This window comes from Nylanderia fulva, unplaced genomic scaffold (assembly GCF_048542155.1).
Source record: "Nylanderia fulva isolate GAGA-0341 unplaced genomic scaffold, ASM4854215v1 Scaffold19, whole genome shotgun sequence".
Taxonomy (NCBI): Eukaryota; Metazoa; Arthropoda; class Insecta; order Hymenoptera; family Formicidae; genus Nylanderia; species Nylanderia fulva.
This window is the reverse complement of record NW_028190161.1, coordinates 1,847,839-1,868,063: the sequence shown is the minus strand read 5'-3', so window position 1 is coordinate 1,868,063 and position 20,225 is coordinate 1,847,839. Positions and strand designations below refer to the sequence as shown.

Here is a 20,225-nt window from a genome sequence, read left to right as displayed (position 1 = left end):
GAAAGAGAGAGAGAGAAGCAAGGGAGTGAGAACGTGTAGCAGAAGCGAAAAAGATACGAGAGAAGAGGAGACAACACGAGAGAAGTTCCATGAGAGAGCTACGGGCGAACAGAGGCCCCGGGAGAAAGAACAGAAGAGAGATAAGAGACAAAGAGACGGACACTGACAATGAGAAAACGAGTACGATGAAAAAGGAGGTAGAAGAGAGAGAAAGGGAAGAGTATACGAGAGGCTAGAGGAAGGAAGGTAGAAAGAGGTATAGTAAGCGTTCGTATAGAAATACCGAGAGCCATCCGAGAGAGGATATAAGGACATGCCGCTCGGGGCCGAATTCCGAGATATTCGATGAATTCGCTCGCGAAATCACAATGACAGCCTCTCGTCCTGCTGTACACGAGAAACCCGTCGACGGCCGCCGGTCTTCGAGAAAGCGAGCCGAGCGACGTCCTTTAAACTCCGCCGTCGCGGTAACTCCTTCGGAGAGCACGCCAATATTGACTTCCGCTGTATTACGCGGGAAGGTAATCGGAATTCGAATGTGTGGTACATTTTCCGACGGCACCAGGAGCGCCTGGAATTCGGTGTCGTTGAATTTCGTCGTGTCGTCGCGCATGCACGCAGTCTGGTGAATAAAATTTATATTTGTCGCAAATGTAGCATATATTATTTGTATCCGGTATATATATATATATATATATGCTACTTATATCTCCTTTTCGTTTTTATTTTTTATTTTTCGCGAACTATCTGAGCAATTGATTCTTTAGAAATGTCTGTGACGTAAAAAAGCGGATTCTTTTCTTAATTTTTTTTGAATGTTATACACGAAGAGAACTTACTTTTAAAATGTATCCTAAAATTCATGGTAATTGTGGGACAATATATGGTACTCTCTAGAAGAATTTTATAAGATTAATATTTTTAGAGATTTTATAAGACTATAGAACAACGAAAGCGCGCGCTACGTGTACTAATATATTATTTTCATAATATATTAGTATTATTTTTCCTAATATTAGTATTGTTTTTCCTCAGGTTAGTTTTATTTTTCCTAATATTAATTTTTAATATTAGTTAATTGAAAAAAAGAGAAGTCACTACAGCAATTCCCTCCCAGAAAATATTTTAATTTTTAATAAGGCAGCATTCAAGCAACGACGAAGTACGGCAAATTTTTAAAATTATGTGCATAATAGAAATTCAACAAATTAAAATTATGCACATAATAGTAATTCGGTGAATTAAAATTATATACGTACATAATAGAAATTCGATGATACAAACATAAAATTATGTGCATAATAGGAACTCAGTAAATTAAAATAATATTAAGTTTAACTGTATCATAAACTGTAAAACTGTCAAACGACTTGGTTGTTCAAGATTCAAGCTGCGGAGCAAACTTCGAGACAACCAACCAGCATCGTGGAATAGAGTACTCATACTTCGATTAAAATTAAATTTATCCAGTTAACATGTCTTTTTTAAAGGAAGGATTTCTATTTCTGATTAATATTTACCACAATAAAAAATATTAATATCTACCACAATGAGATATAAAATATGTTCGATTAATTTTATTTTGTGTACATATTAAAATTGTTTATTGTGGTAAATATTAATCAGAGAAATTGTTCTCTTATAAAATTCTTCCAATACTATTGTCCTTCCAGTACTATATGGTCCTGTGATTACCATGATTTTCAGGATATATTCTAAAAGAAAATTCTCTCCGTGTATATAAATGTATAAAGTGCTAAGCTCTCTATAATATTTTTGTGCCACATACGATATAATAATTATAATTATATAATTTCTTTGCAATTTTAATTTTAATTGCCGAAATATCCACTTGGATATTTCTCTGACTTAATTGTTAGATTAAAAACAAACCCAGATAAAGACAAAACAAATTTCGACCGCGGCAGATGTTTCAACTTGCGTCAACTCGAGTTGCTTGAAGATGATTCTGAGTACATTGCGGTCTTATCGGATACGTGACCTACTCGTTTGACACGAGATAACTTCAGCGGCTGATGATAACGCGTGCGCATCAGCAAGCTGCATATAGGAACAAGCGGCTACGTGAACGCAATCCGCGATTAAGATGGCATACATCGTTTGATCATTACGGCGTCGATCTAAGGAAAACTTTGAATCCTGACGCGTAGCGTCCTTCGCATTCGGGATCGGGATTTATTCCAAACACGCACGAGTCATATATTGGAGAACGATTCAAAACGTTTCCGGACCAAGAGCAAAGTCCGCTGGACTGGCGATTTTTCTATCTACTATATCCGGCTAAATCGAGAATTCATACTTGAAGACTGCCGAGCTACTCGAGCATGCGAATTTTACCTATGCAAAAGAGACAATAAAGATCGCTGGAATTTTAACACCGTACACAAAAAATTTTCGTTGCTATTAATAATTGCTTAAAATATTTTGTAAATATCTAAAAAAGTAGCAGTTTGTGTATCTTTCTCCTTTTTTTTAGTACTTTAAGTGACAAATTTAAAGAATTTACGAACAGAACAAGTACGTTTCGAAAATAATCGGATGAAAATGATACAAGTTTAGATTTGAGAAAAAGAGAGAAGAAATGTAGATAAAAGAAGTACAAGCAGAAATAGAAAAAGATTATGATATTCGAATCTTTTCAACAATTTTTATTAGAATCCTGTAGAGATGTGTGACACATATTATAAGTCTCATTAACAAAATTCAACAATAATAGATATAACGTGTTTTAGTCTTCAATTTGATTTTGTTTATACATTGTGCATCGATAATCGATTATCCGACATGAAACTAACAATTTTTTTATAAACATTTAACCGTTAAAAATTCTCTTCCCTATATATTAATATATTGTACTAAATAAATAAGAATAGTTATATTAAATATTACGTATACCTACATAAATAAATATAATTAAATTAAAATATTTATTTTTAAAATTCTTATTCAGAAAACATCCATATTAATAAAATTATTTCATTTTAGTCAAATGCCAACCATTTCAGCAGCACAAAATGGAAAATAATAAAGATGAATATAGCCTTTTCTAACAATAAGTATAAATTTACACACGGAGAAAATTTTCTCTTAGAATTTATCTTGAAAAATGGTAATCTTGAGACAATATGGTATTAGAAGAATTTTATGAGTTTCTCTGATTAATATGCCACAATAAAAAAATATTAGTATGTACATAAACTAATTAATCGAACATTTTTAATATCTTATTATGGTAGATATTAATATTTTTTTATTGCGGTAAATATTATCAGAGAAACTCTAATAAAATTCTTCCAATACTATATTATCCTATGATTATCATATAATTTTCAGAGTAAATTCTAAGAGAAAATTCTCTCTGTGCATAGAAAGATTCTACCTGTATAAGAAAAACTCATTTTCGACTTTGTTGGAATCAAGCTTTAAAATAAACGATTCAATCGAATTAAAGAGAGAAATATTCGCAGAGTTCTCTCTTATACTGCACAATCTAAATGTATCTCTCCGTTGCTCGCAGATGAAACGAGCTGTATGACGAACGCGCGCACAGTAATGATGCAACCGGGTATGGCGCCCTTATGGCAAACGTGGCGCACGAGAAGAAACGAGCGAGGTATGGCCTCGTGCACGAGGAGCCTCTCCTCGAGTACAACCCAAGTCTATACAGGGTGTTCTGGGTGTTTAACGCCTCTGCTCTTGGTTCCGCGTTCTTCGGCAAATCGATTTCTCTCGGCGATTCTATTTCTCGCGCATCGTGACTTTTATAACTGCAGCCATTAAATATTTTATAGCTACAAGTATATTATTTTGTAATTTCAAAAAAAAATCAGAGAAAATTGTAAAATAATCTAAATTATTTTTTGCTATCAGCGGTTTGCCAGCCGAATTCTCGAATTGCTCGGAACAAAATTTATTTACAAATATACCGTAATCATTTTAAAAAAATATTTGAAAGATGTTGCTATTAACTTTAAAGATATATGTGTGTGAATTATTCTGCATTGCTACTGTAAATTATTATTTGCTCTAAAAATATTATTAATGCTCTGTAATAAAAATTTTTTCAGCATTTCATGTAATACTTTTCTGACTAAAAAATTATTTTGCCATCATAAATATTAAAAAAGATTGTTTAATAATTATCTTTATAATGGATCTTAAAGTAAAAACTTCTACACGGAGAGAATTCTCTTTAAAATTTACCTTAAAAATCATGGTAATCGTGAGACAATATAGTATTGAAAGAATTTTTTAAGAGTTTCTCTGATTAATATTTACCACAATAAGAAATATTAATATACATAGTAAAATTAAAGGAACATATTTTATGTCTTATTTTAAATAAATAGATATTAATTACCCTTCATGATTTTCAGGATAAATTCTAGAAGAAAATTCTCTCTGTGCAGTTTATCACTATATTTATATCACGCATATTCTCAACTTCTATTGTTTTTGTACGATTACACTTTTGAGTCTCAAGAAAGGTGCATTAAAAAAAAATGGGTCCTTGTTTCAATTTTAAATTCGTTATACTGCATAGTATTAAAGGGGAAAGGCGATGAGCAAACCCAAGGGACACCGTGTATATACGTGTAGACATGTATACACATCGAGTCCTAGATTCTTGCTTTCGTATCCGTGAGAGAGGAGAGAAGGAACAAACTCGTGGCTCGCCAGTCCCACGGGGCCTCAGTCATCTCGACCAGGCAACGTGATGGGTGGAAGAGAGGCAAAGACGCGAGGCCTTATACCTTCGCGATCCTCTTCTCGGTTTCCTTTCTCTCTCGCGGCCAGTCCTTTCGAATCCATCCGCCTGTCTGTTTGCCTCATCTCCGTCCTTTTCCGCGAGACGCCAACGCCGCCCGTGATCATTCCACTCTCTCTCTCTCTCTTTCTTTTTTCTTCTCTTTCTCCTTTTCTCTTTCTTCCTGTTTCTTACATTTAATTCCGCCTCGTCTGCTGGTGATCTCTACCTCTTCGTCACGACTGCGAGAGCTCACCTCTGGACTTTCGTAAAATATGTATCCGCGTCTCGCTGATAATGAGAGAAGAACTCGCGAGTGAGCAGGTTGAGCTCTCGACTCGGATCTCGCGACTTCTTCTTTGGAACGGAGTGATTTCCTCGTTGCTCCTCGCCGTGTCTCTACCCCCTTGATTTACGTTTGTCGATGATTTACGTTGGTACCGTGCCGATTAATAAGCGCGGCGTGCACGATGTAAAGCTCGAAACCCGGCAGTGGCAAACCGCATTAGCAAATGCTATAGTGATGTAAGAATATCGCGAAATTTCGAAAGAATCATCCTTCGATATATCAATTAGATTTCAGAGGTTCACAGGCTTGTCTTCAATAAATTAAGCTTGTCACTATCTTTAGCATGATTTATCTAAATGTTATTTTACATTCTAAATCTAATTTCCGGAGTAAACATCGTTATCCAACACATTGTTTTTTAATATACTTATTTCTTGGCAAAATTGATTTTGACGTAACTAGCAATTTTATTCGATACTTTCACGACGTTTCGACCATTTGGTTGTGGTCCTTATCAAGTGAGAATTCCATCAATTAAAATGAGATTAACGCAACATAAAACCGCTATGATGTTTCGTCAACGATGGGACGTGTTCCTCTTTTAACTATTAATTTTAAATAAGATCGGTTTTATGTTGCGTTAATCTCATTTTAATTGATGGAATTCTCACTTGATAAGGACCACAACCAAATGGTCGAAACGTCGTGAAAGTATTGAATAAAATTGCTAGTTACGTCGAAATCAATTTTGCCAAGTTTATTTTCACCACTAGCGTCCAATATTAATTTTGATTGATCATACTTATTTCTCTTTTATCTCCATTTTAAATTTGGAGAAATAGCTATAATCTTGCAACTATGATTATATTGTAAATGTGCTGGTAAAATTGCCAGCAAACAAGGTATGTACGAGAAAATATTCTTTATAATGATTTGTAGGAATAAAAATGCAGTGGAAGTAAATAATTAATTTATTGAAATTATATGGATTTTAAATCCCCCGTGTTAAAGTATAAATATTTCCGTTGTCACGATGTGCTAGCCTTTGATCCTAAACGTTTAACACACGTCTTTACCGATGAAGGGATTAAACAAACTCGAGTGCCAACGTGTTCGAGAAACAATCCAACATATCGACCCCTCTAAACAAATACACGATGTAATCCGGCAACCCCTCCATGCCTGTTATTTCAGGTATCCCTTTTCCCAGGTCCGAATAATCTTGGTTACATTTTTTTCTCGCGCAATCGGATTATAGCGGGTCGTATTTCAAAAGGGATTCACTTAGTGTTTGGTTGAAATAAGCATATTTGCCAGATTTGTAGTCACGAAAAAATAATGATAAACTTCTACGCAAAAGTAGTTAATGGTCATTTGATATTTCAAAATCATGGTTTTCTCAAAATTTGGATGCAAATAAATTGCAAGACTCTTCTACGACACATAAATTATCTCGATGAAATAATAAATAACATGATAAAAATAATATATCCTGGAAAAAAATTGTCAACTTGACTGAATCTTTCAACCACTTAAATTACTATTTTGTTAATTGAACATATATTAGTATTTAAGTCAAATATACGTTTAGTTAGATTTATAATGTCATACTTATTCAATTTAAATATTTGCATCCAAATTTTTTTTAGTGTAGCAATTTATATTATTGTTATTATCATCAGACAATTCATAGTTTCGGGAAAAAAAATCGCATTAATTATTTCGGAATAATCTCCATGTTGAGACAGAGAAGACGATCGCAAGGCGTTATTCCTCGATAACGCTGGGAGATCGCTCTTTTTCGAGTCGGGGACCGGAAAAGGTACGAGAGAAAAAGAACGAACGGCCGACCTCGTTGTAACCCTTCCTCATCATACACCGGTGAAATTACCCGCGGAAGGCCGATCCGTAGACTTTTTGAGGTTAACCGCGCCGCCTGTTAATGGTCAGAGCCACGAAAGCTGGCCGTATTTTAAAGTTGCCAGTAGTCGGCAGCAAACTCTTTTGCGGCGTCGATTAACTTCAACCAGAGTGCCGAAACGAAGACGCGAAAACAAGAGAAAAAAAAGGAAGCAGCTCTGTTTTTATTCATTCCTCGAGAGGACCAGAAGAGATTGGATAATTCACGGATCTCTATATTCACACGAATTTATCGCGCTGTTGTAAAGTAATTTAAGGTAAAAATATATACGAGAGAGAATTCCTAGACACGGTCAAATAATCTGTGCGAAAATAGCACAAGTCTGTACAGAGAATACGAGAAAAAAGTATCTGCACACAGGAAGTGTTACATCTCTACTGACAATGGACTATAGATTTTCCCAGGATTCTTTGATTACTTCTTGAAGTCGATTTTTTCCTCAAAGCTTAATTTATAAGAATTAGCGGATAAGCCAAATATTCATTCTAAACTTCGGTAAAGAATATGTAAGAAAAATAATATGCACACAGGAAGTGTTACATCTCTACTGACAATGGACTATAGATTTTCCCAGGATTCTTTGATTACTTCTTGGAGTCGATTTTTTCCTCAAAGCTTAATTTATAAGAATTAGCGGATAAGCCAAATATTCATTCTAAACTTCGGTAAAGAATATGTAAGAAAAATAATATAAGCATATTTTTTATACGACCTGTATCTCGACACCTACTGCAAAAGACGATATTCAAATGATTTTTTCGAAAGCAGCGATTCTTTTTCGATTTACTCTCATCCCGCAGATTCCCGCGGTGCGAGAGGAAGTTTATTGAAGAGCACGGCGATGGAAACGCGGTGATAATATACGATATTTCATCATCGCGGACGTGGACGAGTTAAGCGGAGTCGCGGACCTCCCGCATCGAAAGTACCGAATGATTTCCTAGTGCGGCTCCCGATTATTAAATGTCGAACGCGAGGGAACGGACGATCGATCGCGTGACGAGGCGAAAAAGAATCGAGCGCTCGTGCTCGCACTATCTAGATGAAGTTCATTAGAACGCGCGCTCCGAAGTCGAACACGTCGTTTGCGTTCCCGGCACCATTCGTCTATTCAAATATAAACGAAGCCCGGAAAAAGCTCTGCTTCAATTTCGCAAGGGAGACTAATTATCATCAATGCCAAGTATCTCCCCGTTTAGTACAAATAATTACTAATGCTTTTTTATAACGTACACGCAGAGAACTTACCCTGAAAATCAGGGTAGCCGTGCGACAATATGGTATTGGAAGAATTTTATGAGTTTCTCTGATTAAATATTTATCACAATATAATATTAAAATGTCCACTATTATCTATTTTATAAAATATTAAAATATCTAATAAAATATAAAATATGTTCGATTAATTTTATTATGTACATAGTAAAATTTATTGTACATATTTAATATTAAAAACTTGTTTTAAAATATTGTCTTGAAAATATTTTTTAAAAATATTGAAAAATATATTGTCGCATAATTACGCCTGTATGAAGTTAGCCCCCCATTTTTCGAATTTTAAAATTTTAAAGGTTGTTCCAGGTTGTTCTAGACTTGTTCTAAATTGTTCCAAAAGATCAAATTTAAAAAATAAAAATTTTCGCGAAAAATGGAAAAAAACGATTTTTTGACCTGGCTGTTTGGGACCGCTATCGCGACTTTAGCGAGCAAAAAAGATGAAAAAACAAAAAAAATGTGTTTATTTCCAAGAGTAAAGTACTCTTTAAAATTATGTTCTAGCAAAATTGAGAGTTGTTCCAAGTTGTTCTATGCCAGTACGTAATTGTTCTATAGTTTGGGACCGCTATCGCGACTTTAGCGAGCAAAAAAGATGAAAAAACAAAATAAATGTGTTTATTTCCAAGAGTAAAGTACTCTTTAAAATAATGTTCCAGCAAAACTGAGAGTTGTTCCAAGTTGTTCTATGCCAGTACGTAATTGTTCTATAGTTTGGGACCGCTGTCGCGACGTTATCGGTCGAAAAACACAAAAAAACAAGAAAAATGTGTTTATTTCCAAGAGTAAAGTACTCTTTAAAATTATGTTCTAGCAAAATTGAGAGTTGTTCCAAGTTGTTCTATGCCAGTACGTAATTGTTCTATAGTTTGGGACCGCTATCGCGACTTTAGCGAGCAAAAAAGATGAAAAAACAAAAAAAATGTGTTTATTTCCAAGAGTAAAGTACTCTTTAAAATAATGTTCCAGCAAAACTGAGAGTTGTTCCAAGTTGTTCTATGCCAGTACGTAATTGTTCTATAGTTTGGGACCGCTATCGCGACTTTAGCGGGGAAAAAACACGAAAAAACAAGAAAAATGTGTTTATTTCCAAGAGTAAAGTACTCTTTAAAATTATGTTCTAGCAAAATTGAGAGTTGTTCCAGGTTGTTCTGTTCGTTTTTAGCTAAAATATACAGTTTGGTGTTTAAGAGATAATAACTATAGCCGAAAACGTAAAAATACTGTTTTAGCGCACGAAACTATTTTTTTATTATATCTCGTGAAATATTTTGTTTAGGGAATTATCACTTTGGAACAATGTTTAGAACAACTAGAACAATCTGGAACAACCTTTAAAAGTTCGATTTTCGAAAAATGGGGGGCCAGGTCAAAAAATCGTTTTTTTCCATTTTTTGCGAAAATTTTTATTTTATAAATTTGATCTTTTGGAACAATTTAGAACAAGTCTAGAACAACCTGGAACAACCTTTAAAATTTTTAAATTCGAAAAATGGGGGGCTAACTTCATACAGGCCATAATTACTATGATTTTCAGCATAAATTCTAAGAGAAAATTCTCTATGTGTATATGGTTATATCTTGTATAATTGCGGATTTAAGTTGTGGATTTCATATTGAGAAGAATGTAAAAAGTACTGTTGCTATAAGGAACGAGTACTTTGATACACAAATATTTATTGTATCTATATTGATTGATAACAAGAGAAATTTAATTTTAGAAGAATTTAATTTAAGAAGAAAATTAATTAAAGACTAAAGAAATAGTTCTTACATCGCGTTACTTTAATATATTTGTAGTTTAGTCTCTTGATTGCATTTAACATACCTATATATTTTTTTACCTTATTCATATAAAATTATTAATTTATTGCTATTAATATTATTTTAATAATACTGTTAATAATGTGCATGTGTGTTATGTTACTTAAATATTATTTCTTATTCATTAGTACAAAATACACGCAGTAAAATCATCTTTGACGTTATTGATTGCACGCAAAATAATAAAAAGTAAAATACGTGTCGTACTTCTTGAATAAAGTATGAGAATAATTACGTGAACGATACTGCTATTATACGATATAAATCTGCGTAGTACGATTGCATATAACGAATTGAATACAAGTGAATTACAGTAAATTACTGGCTAGGGCACTTCATTAAGCGTAATATCATTATCGAGGTGCTGAATTGCGCGGGAAAATGGTGCGTAAAAGTGACGTTATACATCGCACATAATTTTATACTTTTCGTAATTTATATACTTATTCGGTTTATCTTAATGAGAGTACATCATCAGCATCATCGACTTACAATGTACAGCATGGCGTTAAATCGTACGTACAATCGCGTAATAGATTACATGTCCTGTTCTTCGGTCCGAAAGTGACATAAAATAAGCATCTAAGTTTCAATAAAAGCACGATGAAGTGTCATGCACAAATATGCGCGAATAAAATGTTTTTTTCATGATACTGTGCTCTGCATTATTCATTATAGGAAACTAATTTCAAGAAATTGAAGTAAAAATTATTCAGTATCAACTATTTTTTTCACATATACACATAAACAATTATTTTTAAGAAATATCTATTTGAAAACAATCAAGAGAGCATAAACATTATTATGGATTATTTAAGAGGTAAAGTGTAAAGTGCTAAATAGAATTTTAGTGTGCAAAATTAAGATATTAATGAAAATTAAAAGATATTATTTGAAAGAATTATTAAACAATTCTTTGATGCCCTCCCGAGTGATACTTTTCGATTATTATTCAATGTTTTATTTGCTAGATTTTAGCTGTCCCTATATTGCGTATGAAATTTAGTTATCAGTTTGCCTAAATTTTAGTTAACTAATATTTTTTAGCTGTAGCATTCTCCGTTAAACTATAGCTAAAAAATAGCCTGTATGAAGTTAGCCCCCCATTTTTCGAATTTTAAAATTTTAAAGGTTGTTCCAGGTTGTTCTAGACTTGTTCTAAATTGTTCCAAAAGATCAAATTTAAAAAATAAAAATTTTCGCGAAAAATGGAAAAAAAACGATTTTTTGACCTGGCCCCCCATTTTTCGAAAATCGAACTTTTAAAGGTTGTTCCAGATTGTTCTAGTTGTTCTAAACATTGTTCCAAAGTGATAATTCCCTAAACAAAATATTTCACGAGATATAATAAAAAAATAGTTTCGTGCGCTAAAACAGTATTTTTACGTTTTCGGCTATAGTTATTATCTCTTAAACACCAAACTGTATATTTTAGCTAAAAACGAACAGAACAACCTGGAACAACTCTCAATTTTGCTAGAACATAATTTTAAAGAGTACTTTACTCTTGGAAATAAACATATTTTTGTTGTTTTTTCGTGTTTTTCGACCGATAACGACATGACAGCGATCCCAAACTATAGAACAATTACGTACTGGCATAGAACAACTTGGAACAACTCTCAGTTTTGCTAGAACATTATTTTAAAGGGTACTTTACTCTTGGAAATAAACACATTTTTTTTGTTTTTTCATCTTTTTTGCCCGCTAAAGTCGCGATAGCGGTCCCAAACTATAGAACAATTACGTACTGGCATAGAACAACTTGGAACAACTCTCAGTTTTGCTGGAACATTATTTTAAAGAGTACTTTACTCTTGGAAATAAACACATTTTTTTTGTTTTTTCATCTTTTTCGCTCGCTAAAGTCGCGATAGCGGTCCCAAACTATAGAACAATTACGTACTGGCATAGAACAACTAGGAACAACTCTCAATTTTGCTAGAACATAATTTTAAAGAGTACTTTACTCTTGGAAATAAACACATTTTTCTTGTTTTTTTGTGTTTTTCGACCGATAACGTCGCGACAGCGGTCCCAAACTATAGAACAATTACGTACTGGCATAGAACAACTTGGAACAACTCTCAGTTTTGCTGGAACATTATTTTAAAGAGTACTTTACTCTTGGAAATAAACACATTTTTTTGTTTTTTCATCTTTTTTGCCCGCTAAAGTCGCGATACCGGTCCCAAACTATAGAACAATTACGTACTGGCATAGAACAACTTGGAACAACTCTCAGTTTTGCTGGAACATTATTTTAAAGAGTACTTTACTCTTGGAAATAAACACATTTTTTTTGTTTTTTCATCTTTTTTGCTCGCTAAAATCGCGATAGCGGTCCTAAACTATAGAACAATTACGTACTGGCATAGAACAACTTGGAACAACTCTCAATTTTGCTAGAACATAATTTTAAAGAGTACTTTACTCTTGGAAATAAACACATTTTTCTTGTTTTTTGTGTTTTTCGACCGATAACGACGTGACAGCGATCCCAAACTATAGAACAATTACGTACTGGCATAGAACAACTTGGAACAACTCTCAGTTTTGCTAGAACATTATTTTAAAGGGTACTTTACTCTTAGAAATAAACACATTTTTTTTGTTTTTTCATCTTTTTTGCCCGCTAAAGTCGCGACAGCGATCGTAAACTATAGAACAGTTACGTACTGGCATAGAACAACTTGGAACAACTCTCAATTTTACTAGAACATGTTTATTTCCAAGAGTAAAGTACTCTTTAAAATTATGTTCTAGCAAAATTGAGAGTTGTTCCAAGTTGTTCTATGCCAGTACGTAATTGTTCTATAGTTTGGGACCGCTATCGCGACTTTAGCGAGCAAAAAAGATGAAAAAACAAAAAAAATGTGTTTATTTCCAAGAGTAAAGTACCCTTTAAAATTATGTTCTAGCAAAACTGAGAGTTGTTCCAAGTTGTTCTATGCCAATACGTAATTGTCTATAGTTTGGGACCGCTATCGCGACTTTAGCGAGCAAAAAAGATAAAAAAACAAAAAAAATGTGTTTATTTCTAAGAGTAAAGTACCCTTTAAAATAATGTTCTAGCAAAACTGAGAGTTGTTCCAAGTTGTTCTATGCCAGTACGTAATTGTTCTATAGTTTGGGACCGCTGTCGCGACGTTATCGGTCGAAAAACACAAAAAAACAAGAAAAATGTGTTTATTTCCAAGAGTAAAGTACTCTTTAAAATTATGTTCTAGCAAAATTGAGAGTTGTTCCAAGTTGTTCTATGCCAGTACGTAATTGTTCTATAGTTTGGGACCGCTATCGCGACTTTAGCGGGCAAAAAAGATGAAAAAACAAAAAAAATGTGTTTATTTCTAAGAGTAAAGTACACTTTAAAATAATGTTCTAGCAAAACTGAGAGTTGTTCCAAGTTGTTCTATGCCAGTACGTAATTGTTCTATAGTTTGGGATCGCTGTCACGTCGTTATCGGTCGAAAAACACAAAAAACAAGAAAAATGTGTTTATTTCCAAGAGTAAAGTACTCTTTAAAATTATGTTCTAGCAAAATTGAGAGTTGTTCCAAGTTGTTCTATGCCAGTACGTAATTGTTCTATAGTTTGGGACCGCTATCGCGACTTTAGCGAGCAAAAAAGATGAAAAAACAAAAAAAATGTGTTTATTTCCAAGAGTAAAGTACTCTTTAAAATAATGTTCCAGCAAAACTGAGAGTTGTTCCAAGTTGTTCTATGCCAGTACGTAATTGTTCTATAGTTTGGGACCGCTATCGCGACTTTAGCGGGCAAAAAAGATGAAAAAACAAAAAAATGTGTTTATTTCCAAGAGTAAAGTACTCTTTAAAATAATGTTCCAGCAAAACTGAGAGTTGTTCCAAGTTGTTCTATGCCAGTACGTAATTGTTCTATAGTTTGGGACCGCTGTCGCGACGTTATCGGTCGAAAAACACAAAAAAACAAGAAAAATGTGTTTATTTCCAAAAGTAAAGTACTCTTTAAAATTATGTTCTAGCAAAATTGAGAGTTGTTCCAAGTTGTTCTATGCCAGTACGTAATTGTTCTATAGTTTGGGACCGCTATCGCGACTTAGGCGGGCAAAAAAGATGAAAAAACAAAAAAAATGTGTTTATTTCCAAGAGTAAAGTACCCTTTAAAATAATGTTCTAGCAAAACTGAGAGTTGTTCCAAGTTGTTCTATGTCAGTACGTAATTGTTCTATAGTTTGATATCGCTGTCACGTCGTTATCGGTCGAAAAACACAAAAAAACAAGAAAAATGTGTTTATTTCCAAGAGTAAAGTACTCTTTAAAATTATGTTCTAGCAAAATTGAGAGTTGTTCCAAGTTGTTCTATGCCAGTACGTAATTGTTCTATAGTTTGGGACCGCTATCGCGACTTTAGCGGGCAAAAAAAATGAAAAAACAAAAAAAATGTGTTTATTTCTAAGAGTAAAGTACCCTTTAAAATAATGTTCTAGCAAAACTGAGAGTTGTTCCAAGTTGTTCTATGCCAGTACGTAATTGTTCTATAGTTTGGGATCGCTGTCACGTCGTTATCGGTCGAAAAACACAAAAAACAAGAAAAATGTGTTTATTTCCAAGAGTAAAGTACTCTTTAAAATTATGTTCTAGCAAAATTGAGAGTTGTTCCTAGTTGTTCTATGCCAGTACGTAATTGTTCTATAGTTTGGGACCGCTATCGCGACTTTAGCGAGCGAAAAAGATGAAAAAACAAAAAAAATGTGTTTATTTCCAAGAGTAAAGTACTCTTTAAAATAATGTTCCAGCAAAACTGAGAGTTGTTCCAAGTTGTTCTATGCCAGTACGTAATTGTTCTATAGTTTGGGACCGCTATCGCGACTTTAGCGGGCAAAAAAGATGAAAAAACAAAAAAAATGTGTTTATTTCCAAGAGTAAAGTACCCTTTAAAATAATGTTCTAGCAAAACTGAGAGTTGTTCCAAGTTGTTCCATGCCAGTACGTAATTGTTCTATAGTTTGGGATCGCTGTCATGTCGTTATCGGTCGAAAAACACGAAAAAACAACAAAAATATGTTTATTTCCAAGAGTAAAGTACTCTTTAAAATTATGTTCTAGCAAAATTGAGAGTTGTTCCAGGTTGTTCTGTTCGTTTTTAGCTAAAATATACAGTTTGGTGTTTAAGAGATAATAACTATAGCCGAAAACGTAAAAATACTGTTTTAGCGCACGAAACTATTTTTTTATTATATCTCGTGAAATATTTTGTTTAGGGAATTATCACTTTGGAACAATGTTTAGAACAACTAGAACAATCTGGAACAACCTTTAAAAGTTCGATTTTCGAAAAATGGGGGGCCAGGTCAAAAAATCGTTTTTTTCCATTTTTCGCGAAAATTTTTATTTTTTAAATTTGATCTTTTGGAACAATTTAGAACAAGTCTAGAACAACCTGGAACAACCTTTAAAATTTTAAAATTCGAAAAATGGGGGGCTAACTTCATACAGGCTAAAAAATACTAGTCACCACAGCTAAAATTTAGTCATGCTAACTAAATTTTAAATTGTAATATATAGACAGTTAAAATTTAGCTATGCGGCAGCTAATTTTTTATACAAATTTGTAAAAAAACTTATAGCAATTATACATGAAAATAAATGTATTATTAAAAATTATCATTGAAAAATTAATAATAATTTAATAATACATTATCATCTATATGTGACTATAAAGATTTACTATATGATTATTTATTTACTTAATTTGAGAATTATTATTTAATAATCAAATGAATGTATGTACATAAAATATTTTTGGTATTAATTATAATGCTCTTTTCGAAATAGATTAATAATATAACATTCTAAACATTTTGAAAAGCTGTATTTGTATTTTTAAAAGCTATAACTGAAATAAATTTGCGAAATTATGTACATACATCTTAAGGAGCTCTGCGATAAGTATCATACGTTGAACATGGCTTACGACAAGATAAGTAGGAAGAGTATATTTCATTCTATGAGCACGAAAGGGTTAACCCTGAAGACTAGAAAACACTTCATTTGCGTGAAGACAGGAAAAGGAATCTGACACAATTTGCATATATTACAATGATAAATTCGCGTTTACCGTGCCAGTAAAATGTTCGACAGCAAAAACTATAGAAGAATTCATGAGATTTCTCTATATGGAGAATTTTATAAATAGATAAATTAATCCCTCCCAATATATATCAAATCTTTGATTTGTATCTCTTTAGCCTTACAGCTAAATTCGGTAAATACATATCAAATAATAGCTTCAACTTGTTGTTTAAAATTAGTAACATTACACTTATACAAATATATTTCAGATTTAAAATTTTCATCCGCACCAGAAATAAATAAGTCAAGGATTTAGACACTTTGGCAAAAATTGTATAATATAATATATATCACAGAGAAAAGTTTAGGTACTTACTCAGATTATACATATATTTGTACAGTTTGTACATAGGATTAATTCACCTGACTTAAGAAATTAAAAAACTAATTTTAATCATTTATTTTGACGAACAAGGCAAGTTATAACAATATTATAAATTAAAATATTAACTTAATTTATAGAAAAATCTTATGTTTTTGCCGATTGTTATTTTTCTTAAATAAAATAACAAAATAATTATTTGCATATATGTATATATTCAACTTTATATAAATTATTAAATTCAAGAAAATTATTTGGATAAAGATATTCAGCTTCAAGAATTAATTTCTAAACGATTGACTTGACATTACAAATTTCAAAATAAAAAGTTTATCTATTATCGTACGATTTAATTAATTATCTTTCATATTTCTAAAAAATCCATAAATGCATAAAAACAAGATAAGGATGATACGCAACAATTTTCAATGTTTTAATAAATGATGAAAAAATTTACAACTACTAAACGTAGCCTACTATTAGTTTAATAATTTAAATAAATTTAATAATTATCATATAGTGTTATTCAACAATGACTATTAATTCCATCTTTGAAAAAATATTGAAAAATGTATAGTTGCTAAAAACGTAGCTACAATTAATTTAATAATTTTCATAAACTTAATAATTATCATAAAATGTTATTCAACAATGACTATTAATTCCATCTTTGAAAAAATATTGAAAAATGTATAGTTGCTAAAAACGTAGCTACAATTAATTTAATAATTTTCATAAACTTAATAATTATCATAAAGTGTTGTTCAACAATGCACGACTATTGATTCCACCTGTGAAAAAATATTGATGTATCGTTCTTACATCTCACCCCCACAATTATATCGCTACACAACACCTCAAAATACACAAGGATAAATGACATTATTCATCGTGCGCTCCGGTCTGTTACATCGGCTTTAAAGTAGGTGCGGATGAAAATTGATACTTTCTTAGACAGAGAACAAGCGAAAAAAAAAAAAACGTAAGATACAAAAGTACTTTGAGACTCACCACTCACCGTACCGTTGCAAAACCGTCGAGCGATCCTCTTCTCGACACCACGCCGAACCTCCGAGGGTGACGTTTGCGGAGGCAGGGGGTGGGGGGGCAAAGTCGGTCCTGCACGCGCCCCCCCCGACGTCACTCAGGATCCCCCGTTCTCGACACGTTTCTCGTGTTTCCGAGTAACGAATACACACTCACATATACAGCCGGCGGACTCGCTATTATATCGTTATTCCGGGTCGCCTCGTGACTCTTCGATCACGTCGCGCACTCGCGATATCCCGGTGCACTCGATATCTCTCTCTCTTTCTATCTCGCGTAAGAACGCACAAATATAGCGAAGCACTTGATATCACCACGACGAGAGGAGCCCGACGATGTCACGGGGCTCTCGACATCACAACTTTGCGATCTTTTTTCCCCGAAATATATATATATATATATATGAAATATATATATATGTGTGTATATATCCGTCTGTTTTCACTCACCGTGTTTATTTATCCGTCTCGCACACACTCACCGGACAGTATTCAATCGCGCAGAATCATTGTTCGATTCTTCTCGGCCGCTCTCGTCCCTTACGTGCACTAGGAGGCGGGGCAGGTGGCGAAGGTGACGCGCGAAACCGCGGGGACATTGGCGCTTTGACATCTAGAAGAAAAAAGTGTTCGCGATCGATCAGAGGAGCGTCGCTTTTTTTCCCTTATTTTTTTTCGTCTTGTTTGGCGACGCGAATCGCGGACGGCATCGCGAGCCGGCCGGCCGGCATGCGTGCGTGTCAGAAACTGCGGGAGCCAGTATGGCGCCGAGCTTCTTTCGTACTCTCTCTCTCTCTCTCTCTCTCTCTCTCTCTCTCTCTCTCTCTCTCTCTCTCTCTCTCTCTCTCTCTCGTTCTTCCTTACATTCTGACTCACGCGCTCGCTCCTCCCACTCGCGCGCTCTCGTTTACTCACATGTGTCTTATCACTCCGACGTCTCGATCTCTTATCGTCTCTTCTTCTAATTTCCTTCTTTATTCGACGCTCTTTTCTCGCGCACCTCCGTGAAGCATCGCTCGCGCGAGATTGGAATCCGAGGCGGCGTGTTTTTTTTTTTTTTTCGTGGAACTACTCCGAAAACCTTTACTCGCGATATCGCACAAGTTTTTTTTTTTTTACTATCCGCGCGGACGAAATAAAACGACGAAATGGTTAAAGAAATCGCGACGCGACCGTTCGATCCGAACTCGATGGCGAGTGAAGTCGGCCGCTTATAATTACTCAACCGCGACTGCCAACCTATAGTTTCCACACGCTCGCGAAAAGCGCGCGAATTGTTGCCGCGTTTGAAATCTCTTATTGTCATCGGCGCGAAATTTCGAAAACTGAATGATCTTATAATATTCGTAATATTAATTCGATTATCGCAATAGACATTTTTACTATTTATTTCCACCGAAATAAATTAATTATATGAATGAATCGAAAATATAAATTATATAAACAAATAAAAAAATTAATTATTATTCACATTTCCAAATATGCAGTATTGCACTTTGAAATCTCTTATTGTCATCGGCGCGAAATTTCGAAAACTGAATGATCTTATAATATTCGTAATATTATTTCGATTATCGCAATAGACATTTTTACTATTTATTTCTATCAAAATAAATTAATTATATGAATGAATCAAAAATATAAATTATATAAACAAATAAAAAAATTAATTACCATTCACATTTCCAAACATGCAGTATTGCACTCTCTCTTTCTCACACACACACGCGCAAAGAGAAAAAAAGAGAGAGACTCGTACTAAAAATAACACATTAATAAGCCACTCTGGACGTTACAAAAAAATCACCTGTCAAACGAAACGTCAAATTAATCTTCCCCCGACGTTGACACGCGCGAAACACGAAATAGCGAGGCGAGTCGAATGCTGCAATTGTGCCAACTGTGAAAAAGGAAAAATTTGCGAATAGCTACACTCGCGCGCAATTTTTGACTCCGGAATTTAACACGCGCTCTCCCCCTCCCCCGGAAGGAGGAAGTGCGGAGAGGAGGAGGGGGCGCATCCATCGCGGCACGCACTGGCCCCCGGCGTGCGTATATCCTACGCGGCCGTTCCTCGGCGCTAAAATGGCGATCGAAGTGACAGCTCGCGCCTCTCCCTCTCCTCCGACTTCGCTACCGCGACGTCTTCTCGTCGCCGGCGAAGCTAGCTCGAGACTTTGCGCGCCGGTAGGCGCGTCCTCGCTACGATAACAACCGCGGACAGATAGTTCTCGGAACCGCTTCTTATTCTCTCTCTCTCTCTCTTCATTCACATACACACTCATTCGCTCGAATTAATTCTATCTCTCTCTTTCTTTCGACACGCGAGGCTGTTTATTCCTTTTTTTCAGGGCAGGCTTTTTACCGAGCGCGCGATGACGATGACACGATGGATGACGATGACACGACGGTGGTGATTCTCTCTCTCCCTCCCTCTCGGAGGAATCTCTCTTTCTCTCTCTCTCTCTCTCTCTTCGGTCCCGGACGACGCCTAATACTACTACCACCACCTTCACCACCACCACCACCACCACCACGATGCCACCTACGATAGGAGTGCTTGCCCGGACTCACGGGACTCGACTGGGCTTCGCCAGGCCGCGATACACCCCTCACCCCCACCGGTTGCCTCCCACCCCCCCCCACTGGGCGCGTGCGCCGACCGGC

At 34.6% G+C, this 20,225-nt stretch overlaps 1 protein-coding gene across 5 annotated transcripts in view; it reads right to left on the bottom strand.

Annotated features, from left to right (window-relative positions):
• The window catches only part of PlexA (plexin A), a 263,457-nt gene extending 243,310 nt beyond the window's left edge, over positions 1-20,147 (bottom strand). Inside the window, exons 1-2 of one of the 5 annotated variants that reach the window (XM_029309200.2) lie at positions 20,108-20,147; positions 17,524-18,171 (exon numbers count right to left, since the gene is read on the bottom strand). The gene's annotated coding sequence lies outside the window, so the exon portion shown is untranslated. Of the gene's footprint in view, positions 1-17,523; positions 18,172-18,473; positions 19,161-19,365 lie in introns of those variants that run through there. The other 4 variants (XM_029309198.2, XM_029309197.2, XM_029309199.2 and 1 more) reach the window with 4 other exon arrangements.
• Between the last annotated feature and the right edge of the window lie 78 nt (positions 20,148-20,225).